We start from the raw sequence: 17,626 nt of genomic DNA, 5'->3' as shown, positions 1-17,626 counted from the left end.
TTAGGTTATAACCATTTTACAATTGTAGAATTAATTAGGTTTTCCAATCAACCTTGACAGTAGGGGTACATTTAGCGCTAATCACGATAATGATTAGTTTCGAGAAACTTCTGTAATGCCTAACATTACAGGAATTTACAGCTGCTATAGCGTCAAGATTGAGGATAATAAACACTTCGGAAGATAAGAGTAATCGATATGATAAAAGCAATCTAAGTACAATGGATGCGCACGTGAATCGATTTAGAAAGGAACAAACTTGAGAAAAAGTGACTACTGTCATTACTGGAATTTCCTTATGAATTCGTCATGTGTTTCCTTTCCAACGGTCGCCGAAATCACAAGATGAAAGGAATTCTTATGTGCAATTTCCTGGAACCTTTATCTAATAGTAACATTTTTTTTATTTAATTTCTCGTTTGCTCCTCCCTACCCTAATTAGTTTTGTTTATCACTCTATTATTATTAAAAAAAGACATTTTCCGTATAGAGAAGTAGAGAAGGAAAATTACAATATTGTGGAGATTACAAAACCAAACAATACCTCGTCTTGATTTGCAGTAATCTGGTCGAATGTTTTCCCTCTATTCTCTAGCAACAAAGGAATTAGATGTCAGCTGATAATGAAAGGGAAATGGAGTGAAAAGCATAATGTGGGATATAATTCTTTTGAAGAGAATAACGAAGATTCGACACCGATTTTCTCAAATTATTATGTCGAATTATTACCGTCACTACGGTTAGTGGAAAGTTGTTATTACCATTATAAAAAGGATGGAATATTTAGAAAACATTGATATCTAATGATAATTTGGTAATTAATATGTTGATTAAGTCTTTTCTAGTGAATTTGAGAAGCAGTATAAACAAAATTATGTTTTACCTAAGAAATGAATATATGCATTTATGGCGTATGTTCTCGTAATTTTCTTTACTTCATTTGTATGTAAATTTTTAAAGAAAAAAAAACATGATATATTAATGTAGAATAGCATCTGTTATGAATATTATATATATATATATATATATATATATATATATATATATATATATATATATATATATTTACGATTTTATTGTACGTATGTATGTTGGTTGAATTAGGAAAAGCACAAACACATACACACAAACATACACACATATATATGTATGTATATATATATATATATATATATATATATATATATATATATATATATATATATATATATATATGTGTGTGTGTGTGTGTATACATACATATAATCAGAATTTTATGTGTAAGTAAATACTTTGGTTGAATTAAGCAAAACACACATCAGTTTATATATATATATATATATATATATATATATATATATATGTATATATATATATGTATATATATACATACATACATATATATACAGTGTATATATATATATATATATATATATATATGTGTGTGTGTGTGTGTGTGTGTCTGTATATGCAATTGCATGCCAACTCTCATTCATATTCATTAAATCCTGCATTGTGAGGTATTTGCTCTTTAGCAAATTACCCATTGCGGATTATATTATTCAGGTTTAATTTCCGGAGTGCTCATTATCCCTCGTAACATGACTTCACAGCCGAATACGAGGTAATCTTTATCTCGGTTATCAACGAGCTAGATTTTAATTAAAAGAAAATCCACTGTGACGTTACTGTTAAATTCTATTTGAATTTACACGTTAGAATAAGTTTTTTTTTCCTTTTCCTTTTTTTTGTAATATTCATTTTCATTGCGGACAATTATTTACGGCGAATGTATTACATAATCCGGATGCAATGCTGCATTTTTATTTATTTATTTTTTAGAGATATTTTACTCATTGCAGCTACTTATATAATATGAAAAATAGCGTTTTTTTAATAGTAGGGAAATGAATTCATGTGAAATCTGACATGTATGAGAAGGTTCATATGCATAGTCATATCTTTCACTCATTTCAAATAGAAACATGAAGCTGAGGGCCTTTGCACTATTAGTGTTGAATGTTACAAGCACTTGGGAAAATCAAATCATTGACAAAAATTTAATAAAAAAGCAATAGATTGCGATAGAGCAGTAACATAAAAAGCAAACATTATATAATAGTAATACGAGAGTCTGCACAGAAAAGGCGCATTTACACAGTTTGAATTTTCGAAGCTTTAACGATTCGATCATATGACAAAGCTCATTCCACTAAGAATATAGTAAGCTGTTTGACATTATACCTCAAAAGAAAGGGTAAGAAATAGAATTAACAGCAAATCTAGAATTTCATATTGTATAATATAGTAGGCAAAAATGATTAGAATTAAAAGAGCTAACTAAATGATTAAACTACAGATTTTTATCAAGACCTGGAATACGAAATTACAAAGAACTCAAGATTTGTTTGTTTCATAGAGTGAGGTGGGGATCAGTGAAGACCAAACGGGATGCAGTATACGCAAAACAAAGAGTAATTAAATAAGTCTGTAAAAACTTTGACAAGTTTTTCAGTACTCACGTGTTATAGCAGTGGAGATGAAATATATTTAATAATCGTTTCTTGAAAATAAATTTAGGACTAAAATTGGCAATGGCATCTAAAATTCCAATTGAGATGTATGGCCATGAATAAATTGTTAGTGAAAATATTTTTCTCGGGTTATTTAATATTTCCGATTTAATAGCAATCATTCTCTGGGTCTTATTATGGTTTGATTTTATCTTCCATAATTTGCAGAATGTAGAGATATCATCTGAATTTCTGTTAAGAAGCTCAACAATCACAAGTCTACTAAGAAACTGGAGAAATAGAAATTGAGCTGGATCACCCGTATAAAGCCCTGTCCACACGATCGAGCATGCCTGACGGGCAAACAGTGATACCAGACCACAATAGTTAGTAAGAATGAGGGTTAATGACGTCAGAAGCGGGAAAACCACAGACAGGGATCTGGCATCATACAGTTTTGCCAGATCCCTGTCTTTAGTTTTCCCGCTTCTGAATCATCAACCTTCATTTCCACTAGCTGTTGTGGCCTGGTATCACTGTTTGCCCGTCGGGCATGCTCGATCGTGTAGGCAGGGCTTAAGATTATGTTGAAGAACTTGTGAGATTACATTCTTACAATTACATTATTTTGAATTTAATAGTTAAAACTTTACCACTAGTACTAAGAAATGCTCCTTCTTTTGCCATTTGGGTAAGATTGCAAATGTATATCTTACATTATATGTATTTAATTATACACACATATATTATTATTATTATTATTATTATTATTTATTATTATTATTATTATTATTATTATTATTATTATTATTATTATTATTATTATTATTATTACTAGTTAAGCTACAACTTTAATTGGTTTGGCGTAGTATTCGGTTGACAGTTCTTCTTCGAAAATTCTTGAAACTATGTCACTTAAAGGTACATAGGGTGAAATTAGGAAAAAAACCCAGGTTTTTTTTTCATTGATCCAGCATTATCTTCGTTTTTCAAACTTGATTTACTTGAGATTTTCAATAAGTTGACCTCAGAGATGGTGTGGTTTGTATGAATTTTACATATTTCTGTTTTTATTCGATTACATTCTGAGGATAGTGTAACGAAAGAATTAGGTTCTGTCAAATTTTTCATTTCATATTTCATGTGGTTATAAATAACAATGATGTGGAAAGAATTGAAAAGGGATTTATTTTTTTCGCACTTTTTAGGCTTGTTCTGAAAATTACGTAATTTCTAGATAACATTGTTTATGCAGAGCTGCAGTCAAAATGTCAACTTTACATGAAGGATTCGTCAAAGATGATTTTATCCGTAGTTGGATAGTGCCGTCAGTGGACCTCTTGCATTGCACTCTAGGTATTACTTAAGGGGCTTCGTCCTCAACCTGCACTTGCTTTATATCCTTCTTCTTTACCTCCATTCATGCTTACTTTTTTTCTGTCTTAATGTCCAACCTCTTCTAACTTTTACCTGAAAGATAGTGTAACTTGAGGTTTATCCTAGATGCACTTATATTAGGCGCTGAAGGACCTCACAGGTTCCTTCGCCGGGTTACATAGCCTAAATTCATCAAAGAAGATTTTGTTCTAGCTTGTGATTTCAAGGATGCATATATATATATATATATATATATATATATATATATATATATATATATATATATATGTATATATATATATATATATATATATATATATATATATATATATATATATATACATATATATATATATATATATATATATATATATATATATATATATATATATATATATATATATATTTTTTTTTTCTTTTTTCTTTTTTTCACTTCATGAGGTCTTCTAAAGGTATTCTGCATCAAATTCACTCTTTAGTAACGCGTAAATATTCATGTCTAATACATGCTTATGAAAGTATAATCAAGTAATGCGAAATCCACACTCATTAGTGGAGTAAAATATTAGGAAAATTAAGGCGATCTATCCTATGTTCCCTTAATTATCACATAAACACTAGATCAGGGTTTACAACTTTGTCTTTTTTGTTTTTTGTTCCACATTTGACTTCATGACACCGTATCAAGTTTATTCTTGCATACAATTTTTCGTTATTTTCTTTATCATTTCTTCGAAGGAAATTTGAGATGATTATTTTTGGCATGGTCTTGAAACTATGCAAGTAAATTTTGAGTTTTTTCTTTTTTACTTACCTCCTAAGTGGCTTCATGTATCCAAAATTTTCTTTAATGCAAGGAATATTTTTTATTTTGAAGACCTCATTGACTTTGCGATCACTCGGTTTTAATCAAAGAAGGAAGATTCACTTTCAAAGGAATTTTACTCTGGTGACTTAGCAAACCAGACAGTTAAATACTTATTCCTTCAAAGACACTTCAAACTATATGATAATCGTAACCTTTAATTCATGAATAATTTATTTGACTTCAATATCCTTTGTCATTGATTCAAATTGACATTAAATACAGAAAAGATTTTAGATATTTAAGTTAAATCAAATACATGCTGTATGAAACTTGGATATATTTTAACGCATTTGATAATAAGGGATTCGTTAAATACTAATTACAATTAACTGAATTGAGGGGTAGAGAGATAAAACAAAACAAAATATTAACCGAAATAAAAAAAGTATTAGATTTGTTATTGTAGTAATGCAAACCATTTGATTTTCTCATCGTACAGCAATACAGGTTTTACAGATCAAGATTATTGCACGATTTGTTGAAAGCAATATTTGGGTCATACTATTATTATTATTATTATTATTATTATTATTATTATTATTATTATTATTATTATTATTGCTACTACTACTACTAGTTAAGCTACAACCCTAGTTGGAAAAACAAGATGCTATAAGCCCAAGGGCTTCAACAGAGACAAATAGCACATCATGGAAAGAAAATAAGGAAATAAATAAACGATCTGAGAAATAATGAACAATTAAAATAAAGTATTTTTAAAACAGTAACATCAAAACACATATTTCATAAGTAAACTATAAAAAGTCTTATCTCAGCCTGTTCATCATAAAAACATTTGCTGCAAGTTTGAACTTTTCAAGTTCTACAGATTCAACTACCCGATTAGGAAGATCTTTCCACAACTTGGTCACAGCTGGAATAAAACTTCTAGAATACTGTGTAGTACTGAAATGCAGTTTTGAAATATTTTTTTTTGTGCACAATATTAACTGAGTGTTCTTTTCATGGACATAGACAATGTTTCAGTGGGCATTGATATTATATGTACCCCAGTAATCATTCGTATTGACTCCCAAAAGGCTATTTGTCTGTCATCGCATTATTTATCGGGGTAAACACTAATAGTAATTGTGGTCAACCCAAAGTGGCGGAATTCTAAGCCCATATCTACGTACCTGAAATTTTCCTTAGCAGACTAGAGCCATGTGTGGCCTCATGAGCTCCCCGCAGGTTAAAATGATTCATTGTAGGCAACTTTTATTCTTTCTTCTTGGATTATCTGTGGTGGCTCAAGTGTCTTCATGCAAATGACCAAATTCACTTTCAGTCCACATCAAACGAAACAGAGATACATGTTACTGGTACCAATTTCACTTAAATTATTAAATAGAACACATAAAATTACCTTCTAATCTGAGAGGTGAATCTCTAGCTAAATTTCTTCATATACACAGGTTTACATTTCTAATTACACACACACACACACAAACACACACACACACACATATATATATATATATACATATACAGTATATATATATGTATATATATATGTATATATTTATATGTATATATATATGTATAAATTTATATGTATATGTATATATATATATATATATATATATATATATATATATATATATATATATATGTGTGTGTGTGTGTGTGTGTGTGTGTGCGCGTGTGTGTAAGTGTATCATCCTCAGTCGTTGGTAGTCTACTACAGGGCAAAGGCTGATGTCGCCAGACTGTGGTTCGAGTCCTGCTCAAACTCGTTAATTCACTTGGTCGCTGCAACCTCACCATCCTTGTGTGCTAAGGAGTGGGGGGGGGGTGTTGGGGAGCTTATAGGTCTATCTGTTGAGTCAAGCAGCCATTGCCTGCCCCTCCTTGGTCCTAGCTTGGGTGGAGAGGGGCCTTGGGCGCTGATCACATGTATATATGGTCAGTCTCTATGGCATTGTCCTGCTTGATAGGGCAATGTCACTGTCCCTTGCCTCTGCCATTCATGAGGGGCCATTAAATCTTTAAGCACGTCCTTCCAGTCGCGTCTGCTTATGATCTTTCTATACTAGTCTATACGCGCAAATTTTCTTAGTTCATCAATCCATCATCTTCTCTTCCTTCCCCTGCATCGTTTTTCAATCTCTAGGGACCCATTCTGTTAGTCTTAATGTCCATCTGTTATCTGCCATTCTTATTATATGTCCTTCTTACGTCCACTTCTTTTTCTTATTTGTTAGAAGATCCTCTACTTTAGTTTGCTTCCGTATCCATGTTGCCCTTTTTCTTTCTCTTAGTGCTTATCTATTATTATTCTTGCCATGGATACTAGAGTTGTAACTAGGTTATGTTCTAAGGCTTTAGTAAGACTCAAAGTTTCTGATGCACAAATTTATACTAGTAGGACCATTTGATTGAGTACGTTACTTTTATATATATATATATATATATATATATATATATATATATATATATATATATAACGGATTTTGAGCGAAGCGAAAAATCTATTTTTGGGTGAGATGGCCATGTCGTCCTGATGGAAGTTCCTATAGGGTAGCTTCCTAGGGTATATTACAACTACGGCGATATTCCCAGAGAATTTACCTTAAGGTACCAGAATTCTAACTCCTGGAGCGAATATCCCTCCTGAAAGGGATATCGCGACATATCAGAGGACGTATTCTTGACACGCCACATGGCAATCTGCATCCCGAACAGAGATTTCATCTCGCAGGGGGCGATTGGCAAGAAACGAATTAGGGAAAGAAAAAGGGGGAGCCGCTCCCAAGGCTCCCTATCTTCCGATTCGTATGCGTGCCTGGCGCCAATCCTGGCGCCATCTGTATTCCTTGTAGCGTACACAAGGTGCTACAGATACTGTATGTAGGGAGGGGTCCTACGGCCCTTTCTTAGAAAGGCAAGGGCGGGTCCATCAGGACGACATGGCCATCTCACCCAAAAATAGATTTTTCGCTTCGCTCAAAATCCGTTTTTTGGGCTCAAGCCATGTCGTCCTGATGGAAGTATACCAGAGCATTACTGTATCTGTGGATTCTCAGAACGTGCCGTACTCCCCGGATGTAATTTTTCCCGGTCGACTAGACCTAGAGACCTAAGATGTTACCGTTATACATCTTTTCAACTAACTATAAACCATGTTAGAGCTTCCTGCCCCCTACAGGGAAGAGTCCTACTAGACTCTGGAAAAGTCTCGAAAAGTACATATACCTATGTATGAATACCAGGCAAGCTAATATAGTGGTCTCGCCCTATATTAAGTAAAGCATAGTCTGTAAAGAATCACTGCGTCAATATGAAATATCGACCAGTTCTCCGCACAATACTTGTATTGGACAAAGGTTTTATATCCGCATAGGAGGAAAACCAATGCAACATAGCTTGCATAAAGGAACAATTCTATTAGAATTATCCCAGATAAGGTACATAGGATGAATGCTCAATTATACCAATAAATTGACACAGGTGAAGGAGACGCAAGGTTCTCAAGAACCAGTTTATTGACAGGCAATAAATAGACAGGTTAACCACAATTATATATATATATATATATACATAAGAAGAGGATAACCCGAAACTTTAAGCATAAGTATGATAGTAAACAGAACTTGTTTGTCTGAAAGAAAAAACATTAAATGCCACTTTTAAGATACCGAGGTATCAAAGTCATAAAAGTCTGTATTACAAATCAATGACATTAGCGTTAGAAACGCTCGGCACACATGTCTGCTAAATTCACCTTCAGAAATGGAACAGTCTACATGGGCAACACAGTGCCCTCACTTAGTTTGTAGTACAGTATGTAACTACACACTCGTCCCAATTAAGACCACTGTTCCTCGCAGAGTTAAACAGTAGGGTTAACACCGCGACCCACTGCTACCACAGATCTCTTTAGTTCCTCTACTTGCTTCGCATAGTGGCGAAAGAACACTCTGGAAGACTTCCAGCCAGTGTATGAACGGAGATGTTCAAAATCCATACAATTAAAGAAATTTAAGGATGAGGCAACTTTCCTCGGATCGTGACCTGCGGGTGTACTGTCAGGATCCGCTCTGCGAATAAAATATGTGATTTTCGCTCTGAGTTGATTCAGAGATAAATTTGAGCCTGATGTTTCTCCCCTGAATAGTTGACCACCCTTGAAGTCTGAAGTTCTATGAAGATAGACCTTTAGGCATTCTACTGGACATAGAGATGCATCTTCTTTTAGAGGGCAGATTCTCCAGGGACCCCACCTGTTGGTGGGTAACTCATTCTTGGCGAGAAACGTAGGATCCGGAAACAGGTTCAGTTCTCCCCCATCCAGGAACTGAACACGACCTGCCTCTCTCGAGAGGGCTACAATCTCACTAACCCTGGCCCCGGACGCGAGTGCAAATAGGAAAATAACTTTTTGTGTCAAATCCTTTAACGCACACTCTTCATTGCTCAACAGAGAAGTGAAATGAAGAACTTGTCTAAAGACCATGAAATGGGCTTTGGAGGTGCTGAAGGTCTGAGCCTAGCGCAGGCTTTCGGGACTTTATTAAAGATCTCGTTACCTAGGTCGACCTGGAAGGCATATAGAATGGGTCTTGTCAAAGCAGACTTACACGCTGAAATCGTGTTAGCTGCCAATCCTTGACCATGGAGGTGGAGAAGAAAGATAAGCAGAAGTCTGTCAAGATCTCCTGCGGATTCTTCGCCTTGACAAAAGGCCACCCATTTTCTCCAAGATGACTCATATTGCCTTCTAGTAGATTTGCACTTATATTCCTCAAGGAAGTCTATGCTGGCTTTCGAAATCCCGAAACGCTTTTTCACCGCTAGGGAGAGAAAATCATGAGCTGCAGGGTCCGGGTTTTCTGTAATGAAGCGCAGACAGTTGACTTCTGGACTCGCTGGGTCAGAACTGGATCTGGTAGCGGTACAAACTTCAGCTACAGTTCCAATGCCAGGGGGAACCACACGCTGTTCGGCCACTTGTGGGCCACTATTGCCGCTACCCCTTGAAGGATCTCAGTTTGTTGAGGACCCTCAACAGACGGTTGTGAGGAGGGAACAGATAAATCTTGGACCATCTGTTCCAGTCGAGGGACATTGCGTCCACTGCTTCCGCTAAGGGGTCCTCGTACGGGGCACGTACAGGGGCAACTTCTTGTTGTCTTTCGTCGCAAAGAGGTCTATCTGCAGTTCTGGGACTTGATTCAGAATGAAGGAGAATGATCCTGCGTCTAAGGACCATTCCGACTCTATCGGTGTGAACCTGGATAGAGCGTCCGCCGTCACATTGCGGACTCCTTGAAGGTGAACTGCCGACAGGTACCACTTCTTCTTTTCCGCCAATCGGAAGATGGCCAACATCACCTGGTTGAGAGGTGGTGACCTCGATCCTTGTCGATTCAAGTATCTCACAACTACCTCGCTGTCCATCACCAACCTTATGTGGATCGAGTGACACGGGGAGACTTTCTTTAAGGTAAGGAGCACTGCCATAGCTTCTAGAAAGTTTTATGTGAAAGGTCTTGAATAGCTTGGACCAAGTCCCCTGGACTTTTTTTCCGATGAGAGTGACCTCCCCATCCCTCCTTCGAGGCGTCTGAGTGAATCGTCACCGACGGGGGAGGTGGCTGAAGAAGAACCGACTTCTTTAGATGTCTGGCTTGGGACCAAGGCCTGAGAAGAGTACTTAGCCGAAGCGGCTGGTCTTCTCAGATCTCTTCGCGCGTTTGATGCATAACTTCAACTTCGATTGCATCCTTTAGCTGTGCTCTTAGCACTGGGTCTGTCACCGAAGCAAACTGGAGAGAGCCCAGTACCCTCTCCTTCTCGCGTCTTGATATCCTTTCGGAATCTAGAAGTCTCTTGACAGAACCCGCTATCTCCTTCCTTTTCTTCGCCGGGATGGAGAAACGGTGTGACAAAAGGTCCCAGTGGATTCCCAGCCACTGGAACTTTTGAGATGGAGAAAGTCGAGACTTTTTTCTGTTGATCTTGAAGCCTAGGTACTCTAGGAACTGGATCACTTGACTGGAAGCTTGCAAGCATTCTGTCTCGGATGCTGCCCACACCAACCAGTCGTCCAGGTAGGCTACTACCTGAATTCCCTTTAGGCGTAATTGTTTGAGAGCTACGCTCGCAATTTTCGTAAAAATCCTTGGGGCTATGTTTAGCCCAAATGGCATGGCTCCGAAGGCGTATAGTCTTCGTTGTAGCCTGAACCCTAGGTAGGGGGAGAGTCGATGGCTGATTGGAATGTGCCAATAGGCGTCTGACAAGTCTATAGAGACGGAATATGCCCTCTTGGGCAGTAAGGTCCTTATGTGTTGCAGTGTTAGCATTTTGAATTTGCAATTCACTATGAACTTGTTGAGTGGTGACAAGTCCAGAATGACTCTGAGCTTTTCCGAGTCTTTCTTGGGAACACAAAACAGCCTCCCTTAGAAATTGATGGGCTTCACCCTTCGGATCACCTTTTTTCTCCAACAGTTCTTGAACGTACTCCTCCATAACGGGGGTGGAGTGTTGGAAAAAACCGAAGGCACGGGGGTGGAGTGCTGTACCAGCTCCAGCCCAGTCCATTCTTGAGTAGGCTGTGGGCCCAAGGATCGAAGGTCCACCGATCCCGAAATTTCAGAAGTCTCCCTCCTACCGGTATCACCTCACTTGGACTGCCGTCCTGAGGTCTTGCCTTCCTGACCACGACCACCCCTGAATCCCCTTCCCCTTGAGGGGCGTCTAGACAAGCCTCTGGCTGCTCCTCTAGGCTTTGCTCGAAAGGAAGTAGACTGCCCTTTGAACGCTGGGGTGAATGCCGTGGACTGTGTCGACACGGCCTGGGGTACCCACTGAAAAGTGGTCGGGGTTTGTGCCACGATCTGGGGCACTGGGGGCAATGGCAATTGCAGTTGCTGTTGCTGTCTAACAGGCTTGGCTGGCCGAGACAGTAGCCTAGTCCTCATAGTCTTCCTCTTTGGTTGAGGACCCTCATCCGGGGAAGACTTTCTTTTGATAGCCAGGCCCCACTTCTGGAGAAGGTTTCTATTCTCCAAGGCGGCCTTATCAACAACTTCTTTGACCATGTCGGTAGGGAAAAGGTCTTTTCCCCAAATGTTGGAGGAGATTAGTTTCCTTGGCTCGTGCCTCACCGTAGCCGAGGTGAACACGAACTCCCTACAAGCTCTCCTTGCCTTGACGAAGCCATAAAGGTCCTTCGTCACTGTGGCCAGATGAGTCTTGGCCACCACCATGAACATTTCATGGACCTTGGGGTCACTTGCCATCGTCTCGAGAGTAGTCTGAAGAGACATTGAGGCAGCCAGTCTTTCTTTTGTCTCGAACTCTCTTCGCAAAAGAAAGTCAGACAGCTTAGGGAGGTCCTCGCCGAACTGACGTCCTGCAATATCAGCCTCCAACTTTCCAACTGAGAACGTAAGATGGACGTCCTTCCAGTCTTTGTGGTCCATAGGCAGGGCCAGCGACAAGGGTTTACACTCCTCTATGGAGGGGCAAGGCTTGCCGGCCTCGACTGCTTTTAGTACAGTCGCAAACCCTTTCTGTAAAAAGGGGAAGGCTCTAGTAGGCGAGGGCACAAAGGAAGGGAGCTTCCTGTTCAATGCGGCTACCTTTGAGTTAGAGAAGCCCCTCTCTTTCATCGAGGATGAAAGTAGAGCTTGAGCCTTAGCATGGTCCATCACTATGCCCTCCTTCGGCTCTGTCTCCTCCTTTGAAGCTGGTTCCTTCCTCAGCCGGACATAACAGTCCGGATATGATGCCTTGCTGGGCCAGAATTCCACCTCCTCCAGGGGAACTGAGCCCAGCTTATCCGAGATGACGATCTTTCCAGTCGTCATCGGCATGTGCTCAGCATACCTCCATGGGTTAGCATCTGAGCACAAGGGAAGGTCTTTCACATTGAGCTTTTTCTGGGGCCCATGTGATTCTGCAAGGCACTGCATTCGCAGTTCCATTGCAGCCGCCTTCTCCTGATTCTCCTTCTGCATTTGTTGGATCATTCCAACAATAGAAGAGAGGGCCTGTCCCAGCTCTACTGGGAGACCGGCCGATGTTGAGGGAATAGGCTCCGGAATCTGAACCGGAGTAGCCGACACCTCGTCGACCTCTACCTCTACAACGTCTGGGGCTTGAACTTCATCCTGGGCTTCTGCCAGGAGGTCTTCCTCCAGACACTCGTCCACATCAGACATCCTGTCATCTAACTGGATGTCTTGCATCGCGACCGCGACTTCAGCATCCACCTGGATCTGAACTTGGGGGATCTCCTCTTGAGGCTGGGGAATCACTGCATCAACTGATGCCTTAGGGAAAAGATACGCCCTCATCTTCTCACTTGGAAGATAAGGGCCAGAAGTGTTCTTTTGGAAGCCCCTTACCCAGGTACGAAGCTTCTTCCTAGCTATATCCCTTGATTCCGCCGTCCTAGGGGAATCAAAGGCCTCAGTAATCAGGTTAGTGCACACAGTACATACCTGAGGGTCCCAATACCGGAGATCATCCTTGGAGACAGCGCATGCTGCGTGTCTCCTACAAAACTCATGTCCGCAGAGGTTCTTGCTGCGGACGTTGCAGAAAGCACTTCCGCACTTCGGAGGGTCCTTCTGTAAAGAGAAGAAATTTCCATGAGTATCAAGTGAACTATGTATCACTGGAAATGCATAGTATAGCATAACAATTCAGAAAGGAAAAACACACACTTGTGTTTCCCTCACAACCCATTGTTGCAGCCTTCCAGATAATAAAATAAAATGGTTAATCTCTTCTAGAGTAACCAATGCAAAGTTTCCAGAGGAAACAGGTGGAGCTCACACCTAAGCAATGATTTTAAAATCCTGGATAATAGACAGGAAAGAACTCACTTTCCTATCTGTAGGGCAACAGCAAAGGACTGTGTAAGAAAACACAAAAGTGTTAGAACACACAGTGCTGTACCAAAACCCATACTATAGTTTTCCTCTTACTGTATATGTTGTACTGAAGAATACTAGTACAGTATAGGAGGATACGTGCCGTGCCGGCCGGCACACACCATAACTAGCTTTAAAGTATACTACTTAACAGCTATAAGGCGGCAGAACTCTGGTTCAAATGCATGTGCCGGTCGGCAGCAATTGCCGGCCGGCAACAGCCAATGTCGGCCGGCAACAGCCAATGTCGGCCGGCAATGGCTGCCGGCCGGCAACTACACAAGGTAGTACCCAGCTGCTGGCCACACTCTTGGTGACCGGCAGACAAGGGCTGACATTAGCCGGCCGGCAAAGGTACAGGACCGATGCCAGCCGGCGGCAAAAGAACCAGAGGACTACACCTGCCCGGCTGCCGGCCTCATAGGCCGGCAGCCGGGTCGGGTACAGCAATAGAAGAAAAATAGGATGGATGCCGGGATAAGAGTGTACACTACCTCCAAGCCCGGCAATCCGAAAGAGTGCATATAAGGAAGGGGAGAATCTAATTCAGGCTTCCTGGCCAATGCCGTCTGGCTCTACAGGCAGGCATGGATAAGGGACCAAGGGAGGTCCGGGCAGCACTCAAAATATAAGACCCTTGCCGGCCGGCAGGGGGCTGAGTCAATTCCACATCCTAACCTATACTAGGTCCAGATGTAGAACGACATACAGTACTGTAATGGCTAGGCCATTACGGAGATAGAGGGGGAAGGGACAAAAGAGGGTCCTACCAACCTTGCTTTAGTGACGGATCACCCGCAGCCAAGAAACTTATCTTAGCCTAAGGGAGATCTAAGGGAGGAGGCCAGCAATACTTGCCAGCTCCCAGAGCACCAAAGCAAGGAAGGTGTTGCCACTCCCAGGGAAAGAAACTTATCCTCCCCCGAGAACAGCAACAAGGACTAGTCTGGTAGATCACAAAAGAAGGAATCATATCCACAGAAACCTTCGGTAGTGACCTAAGGAGGCTAAGCCACCTTTGTCTGTGTCAGGCCAGCGAGGGAGAGACTACCCCAAGCCATACAAGCACAGACTCAGACTAAAAACTCTGTTGTTCTGTCCCTCTTTGAACCAGACTTACTGGAACAGGAAGGTACAGTAACACCCCAGTATAGTTTTATCGAAAATTAATTCGGAAAAAACTACTTAGGGATAAGCCCAAGGCTTAAACAGAGGGAAAGGGATTGCATACCTTCTCCGAAGAAAAGAAAGCAACCGGGGAGTATGAGAAAGTATACTAAGGCTCCATAAGCAACTTAGCCTAGGCACCAAGAGAATCGATTACCTAAATCACCGAAACTCACTCGTATACTATCTTGGAAATATTCCACACAATCTTAAATGTATAAAACATAGCCCAAAGCTTCAATAAAATTTTATTACACTCGGAAAAACCAAAATCATGCATGAAGTACTAGGACCAAACGACTAGGCTACATGGCCTAGCGTAGGCCAGAATGGCGAATACTTCGCCAAAATAATACTAAGCACGAAAGGAAATCCTATGTAAGGCTAAATAGCTAAAATTTATTAAAGCAAAACAACCGGGAATGTCGCTCTGACTAACTAAACTTATACCTAGCGAGCGACAGCGTCCATGACGCCTCCGGTAGGCTACGGCTCTTGTAACAAAGATTAATCCTATTAATCACTCAAAAATTTACCAAGAGCCTACATTTATACATAAAAGACATGGTACTCAACTTATCAGAGGCCGACGAAGACGGAGAAGCCATGAAAAGTAGAATAAATCCAAGATTTGCGAGAAACACAGGAAAAAACACCGAGTTGTTAAGCTACGCAAAAAGGAATACAGATGGCGCCAGGATTGGCGCCAGGCACGCATACGAATCGGAAGATAGGGAGCCTTGGGAGCGGCTCCCCCTTTTTCTTTCCCGAATTCGTTTCTTGCCAATCGCCCCCTGCGAGATGAAATCTCTGTTCGGGATGCAGATTGCCATGTGGCGTGTCAAGAATACGTCCTCTGATATGTCGCGATATCCCTTTCAGGAGGGATATTCGCTCCAGGAGTTAGAATTCTGGTACCTTAAGGTAAATTCTCTGGGAATATCGCCGTAGTTGTAATATACCCTAGGAAGCTACCCTATAGGAACTTCCATCAGGACGACATGGCTTGAGCCCAAAAATATGTATATATATATATATATATATATATATATATATATATATATATATATATATATATATATACATATATATATATATATATATATATATATATATATATATATATATATATATACATATATACATATATATATACATATATATATATATATATATATATATATATATATATATATATTATATATATATATATATATATATATATATATATATATATATATACAGAGAGAGAGAGAGAGAGAGAGAGAGAGAGAGGGAGAGAGAGGCATTTTGATTTTCGTAATCTCATTTTGTTTACTAAAAGCTCTCCATCCTATGCTTTATCCTTTTAATTTCGGTCTCATGTCCTGGGAAAACACATATTGTCTGTCCTAAGTAAGTTTGTTCATTAACGATTTCTAGATGTTCGTCCATAACTCTTATTTATTGTCTGCATTTCCATTGAACATCATTTTAGCATATACTCATATTCATTTTCAGTTCTACATTTTTGCCTTCGCTATTAAAGACTTCTGTCATCTTTTGCAATTCCTCCCATGATTCACTAACTAAAACTTTGTCATCTGCTAATCATAATGTTAATTACTAAATTTTGCCAATCTAAATTCTTAAGAACTTCTAGGCACGCTGTAAATAATTTTAGAGATGGGGTCACCCTGTCTAATTCTATTCTCAATCGGAATGTTCTCACTATCTTTTTATATAGAAATATATGTATGTATAAATGAATATGGGCATATATATATATACATACATACATATATATATATATATATATATATATATATATATATATATATATATATGTGTATATATGTGTATATATGTGTATATATATATGTGTGTATATATATATATATGTATATGTATATATATATATATATATATATATATATATATATATATATATATATATATATATATATATATATATATGTATATATATATATATATATATGTATGTATATATATATATATATATGATAGAATTTGAAAATATTAACCAGCGACTACATCTCGAAAAATGCGAAAAACAATAGTCAATGCAGAATATGATTTAAACATTTAAGATTTGATATTCTGCTGCTCTTGTAAATTTATAAATAGATCATTAATGTCAAAGGTATCAAGGGATCCAAATGAACCTAGTTTGCCTTGCACTTCATTTTTCCGGGAAAAAATTGTTCAAGGATAAAACATGATAAATGAAATATATGTTTCAACTTTTAATATTTGCATTTGTATTTGAAATAACGTGACATATCTAGCACCAGTTTTTCCACGATACCCTTCTTAAAGTAAAGGATATTACTATGTTCAATGATGATTAGGGATTAGTTTCTTCCTCATAGGTACATAGCAGTGACTGTCATAATAAAAATATATCCTTGATGCCATATTAAAGCTAATATGGTTTATTATCACCATTAGCCAATCCCTAATCAATAGAGCAAAATGATTAAGGCCTCCAGCAAGGAAAGCAGCCTTGTTCGGAAAGGAAATAGAGACGCAACGAATAAGCTAGAAATGAGAAATAAAAAATTAAAATATGATCATTAATGAAATGAGGTGAATGTTAATTTGTTCGACAGAGAAAGATTTGTATAATTTTAAAATTGTGATATTCTACTTATTCAACTACCAAATGAGGAAGATCATTCCACGATATAGTCACAGCTGGAATAAAACTTCTAGAATACTGAGCAGTATTAAGCTTTATGATACCGAAGGCAAGTCTTGAAATTAACAGAGTAAAGAGTACTACGTACAAGGTGGTACAATTTTGGAAGATCTTATTGCAATTGATGGTC

The sequence above is a fragment of the Palaemon carinicauda genome, chromosome 6 (genome assembly GCF_036898095.1).
Source record: "Palaemon carinicauda isolate YSFRI2023 chromosome 6, ASM3689809v2, whole genome shotgun sequence".
In the NCBI taxonomy this organism is placed as follows: Eukaryota; Metazoa; Arthropoda; class Malacostraca; order Decapoda; family Palaemonidae; genus Palaemon; species Palaemon carinicauda.
This window is presented reverse-complemented; position numbering follows the sequence as displayed.